Source organism: Platichthys flesus, chromosome 6 (assembly GCF_949316205.1).
Source record: "Platichthys flesus chromosome 6, fPlaFle2.1, whole genome shotgun sequence".
Taxonomy (NCBI): Eukaryota; Metazoa; Chordata; class Actinopteri; order Pleuronectiformes; family Pleuronectidae; genus Platichthys; species Platichthys flesus.
In genome coordinates, this window is record NC_084950.1 from 98279 (window position 1) to 102474 (window position 4196).

Genomic DNA, 4196 nt, shown 5'->3' on the forward strand with positions numbered 1-4196 from the left:
CGTTTTTATAGAATATCATCCCGTGTAATAGACCTGCATTCTTCCATTTCCATCCTGTTTTTTAGTCTCAGATCTAGGGGCTATTCTAAACGCTTCCTCCGCCAAATCAAGACCAGCACTTTGGCGTCTCTCGCTCCTACTCGTTCCATTCCCCGTATTGCTCCACCCCAGGTCCCGGTACCATTCATATCTACCTTCTCACACAAAATCAAAGGACTACATAACATCATCAAACAGAACTTCATCCATACTCAAACCCTACAGCCGGCTTTCAAAAATCACATCACCATATCAGCATACAGGAAAAACAAAAACCTCCACAGTTTACTAATACGTTCTAAATATTCAGATAACAAACCACCAACACAAACCCAATACCACACACACTATAAGAACAGAAAATTTATCTCAAACCTTCACAGCAATACAGCATTTCCCACATTAGGCACATTTACACTCCACACCACCAACGTCATTTACATCATTACATGCATCACCTGCAATAAACATTATATCGGCGAAACAAAACATTCCATACTCACCCGACTAAAACAACACATATATAACATTGTGGAAGGCAAGTTGACCACCCCCCTCATTAACCACTTTCAGCTCCACTCCGTCAATAACCTCATAATTTCCGGTCTGGAATCTGAAGACCATTGGACCATTGGGCAGAGAAAGAGGGCCGAAAAATTATGGATTTTTAAGTTAGGCACAATCACGCCAGCAGGCCTCAACGATAACTAATCATACTCATAGGACACCCACCCGACAATCCGTTCAAATTTCTCGCTCATGTAGTCTTCCTTCTCAGCTCCCCCGTTCGTTTTCCCCCCCCCTTTTTGGTTTTTCTCCCCTCTATTGCTACCCATGCTGCCTGGGTCCACTCAGGCCCCCCAAGGCACCACTTTAACACACATGCCTCGGGGGGAATCGATCAAGGGTTCTTTGGACCAGGGGCGTCATCTCTGCCACTACGCTACTATTCATTTTACATTTTTGGTTTCATAAATCCCCATTTTCTATTCTATTCACTAATATATGATATTACAGTATAAAATAAAATCACTTTCATAGTTAAAATTAATCCCTAACCGCGTCCACCTAGTCTTTTATTTTACTTTTATTTATTTGTCCTTCCATAAATTATTCAGACAGAATGACGCCCATTATTACTCCAACCCAGGCAGCAACTTTATTTACCCTTTCTCTGTCCCGTGGTCCTTGCAGACGTGCTCTGCCTGGGGATCATACCCTGGTCCCCCGTTAGAGGGAGCGGAGCTCTTCCAACCTTGTCACCACTACTCAACAGATCAATAGGCCAGTGCAAACAAATCATAATCATGAACCCTGAATCCAAACCCAAACCCAACCCTAACCCTAACCCTAACCCTAACCCTAACCCTAACCCTAACCCTAACCCAAGGCACCCAAACCTCACCCTACTGGACCACAGCCCAAACAACAGCCCAGCTCCAGCTAGGCGAGGCCTAGGCACAAGCTATCAAGCTACCACGCCATCTACGGGTCCAGGGAGATCTCCACCTACTAAACATCAGGGTAAGAGCTCCCTCCAGTGATTTTCCAAAATGTCTTTTAACAGAGTGAAGCCCGTACCGTCGAGTGGTTTAGGACACAGACCACAGCTCACACATGCACACACAAACACATCCCCACAACCCCTGATGTCTGTAGGCACGCACTTAGCATCATTATGCAAGCATGGCAATCCACACAGGATAACAGGCATGGACACAACACCCACATACACTTTACATCAGGCACCAGACCCGGCAACCCGAACGGCGTCAAAACAAATATTCCAGCTAATACAGGCTGTACACCACAAACAGGTAACAGACTATGCAATTTCTAGCAACACTTTCCCACCCGGGATGATGCGCCAAGTAACCAGATTAACAGACTTCATCAAACCGGCTACACCATCAGACACCACACGTCATAAGGTTCGAAACAATACAGACAACTGGATGAGAACTAACATGGTGATACTACAGGAACATTACACAAATACAATACATACCCTCGGTCATACAGCACACAACCCCATAGCCCTTCAAATAGCTTCTGGATGGGCGAGGAAACGTTATGGCCAGAGACTCCGGCCAGATACCATAACAACAACAGAAGGTATTTTGAACAGGCATAGGCAACATAACAACAGCAATAACAATAATAAACCTTCTACCACAACAAAGACCAGGTTGGAGGGCTCCCTCTCCACCATCCCGGAACTATCGGATGAAGACGAATTCCCACCACTACCAGTCAGCAGTAAGTTACCCCCTACAATTCAACCTTATTTAATTCCACAGGCCCGGACACCACTTCTCCCCACCCCCACCCAGTGCCAGACAACACTGGATGGCATACAACCTCAACCCCAACGATTGAGACAGGACCGCCCATATCAGACCAGCAGACAGATGACACTTCCTGTACCCCAAACCAGGCCCCCCCTACAACCGACACTACCTGACCACCCCATACCCAAACCACGACGTAGACTACTGAATGGACTACCGACCCACCCTAACCCTAACCCTTACCCTAACCCTAACCCTAACCCTAACCCTAACCCTAACCCTTACCCTAACCCCTACCCTAACCCTAACCCTAACCCTAACCACTACAAGGGCCCTCGACAAACCCCGAGGGCACCTGTACCTGTACTACCGACTTCCAGACTAACCCCTCCAGACCCAAACACCTCCACCCCTCCCACAGTGAGGGGCAAGAAAGTAGTCTCCTGGGGACCCGAACCGGTCTCCCAGGAGACAGGAGCTATCTTAAAACTATACCCCAAACTCTCCCCTATCGTACCGGCAGTGACTAGACGGAACTCCCTTGCCACACGACTACCTCTAAGCTCCAGTACCTCCGACACACCGACTACCATTACAAAACGGACACAACAAATAGAAGCCCAAATCCATCAATTACCGGACACACACAACAATACCCTAGAACTCCAATCCATATCATTAAACACCCAGAATAACTCAAATGTCTCCACAATTAACCATGACACTATTTCCTCTTCCCCTTCTACACCCACAGGTGTTGCTGGTCCCCGGAATGGCGCAAAGGAACAGCGAGGAGCCCCGGTAACCACAACGGGAGGGTCATCAAACATGATGAGCGGGCAATTAAAGGCTAACAATGCCATTGAAACCGTATCTGAGACCTCCCTACCACCACTCCTCCTCGGAAGTCCACCTCCCACCGGTGCCATTCGGGGACCCAGCACACCTTCACTCCCCGACGATAGTCCCGCAGGACCCTCCTCCACCTCCTCCCCATTCAGCTTACCACTATACATTGCCACACCAGGTAATTATCACCCTACATCACACATTGCACGACACACCCGGAAACTCCAGGACTGGTCTTTCAAAGGCCGCAGACCAGTCCTGGTGTTGGGGGATTCAAACATCAACAGAATCCCCCCCCACAAAAACCCAGACTTACAACTTGACAGCTACCCGGGGGCCAACATGTACCACTTTTTAAAGATCTGTGAGAAAACTGTCCCCAACCCCAACACAAAAATAGTGGTCCTCTCCATTGGGATCAATAATAAAGACCAGGACCCCAGGCAGACTTCCTGCAAACAGCTAAAATCCCTTTACAAACAAGCTCAACTTGCCTTCCCTAATGCCGACATCTACTTTCCTATCATAAACTTCTCAGACAATCTCAGCAATAAACAACAATACAATTTGAAATATATTAACAACACAATAGCCACCTACTTCCCGTTTTTAGCAGAGATCCCTCATGACACCTTTTTAACAGAAAAGGACAACATCCATTGGAAGCCGGCTACTGCCCAACTCATTTTCGATTATTGGTGTAAACAGTTAAATTTATAGTACCACCCAAACCCAAACCGGGCACAAACGCCACTTCAAACCCTGTGCCCCATACTGACTCTGTAGTCGACTTGGGGTGGAGCTCTACGGCAAATATTCTCAACTTATCCACATTATTTACTCCAACCTTAGATCAGATCCGGTTATTGGAAAGGGGTCTTTCATTCATCCCACGCCCGTTGCAGTTTGACTGGGAGGAATTTCATAGGGACTTACACCAATATAACAGAAGGTTAAAAATCATCAGTCATTTCTATGATAAACCGGACCACATCCAGACACCCTTCATTCACAAGT

The 4196-nt window shown here is 47.1% G+C and overlaps 1 long non-coding RNA gene across 1 annotated transcript; it reads left to right on the forward strand.

The window, feature by feature from the left end:
• The first annotated feature begins 1453 nt into the window (after window positions 1-1453).
• LOC133954813 (uncharacterized) lies at window positions 1454-3344 on the forward strand. The gene is made up of 3 exons (XR_009920823.1): window positions 1454-1563; window positions 2223-2298; window positions 3085-3344. It is a non-coding gene; the product is annotated as an uncharacterized LOC133954813 (long non-coding RNA).
• The last annotated feature ends 852 nt before the right edge of the window (window positions 3345-4196 follow it).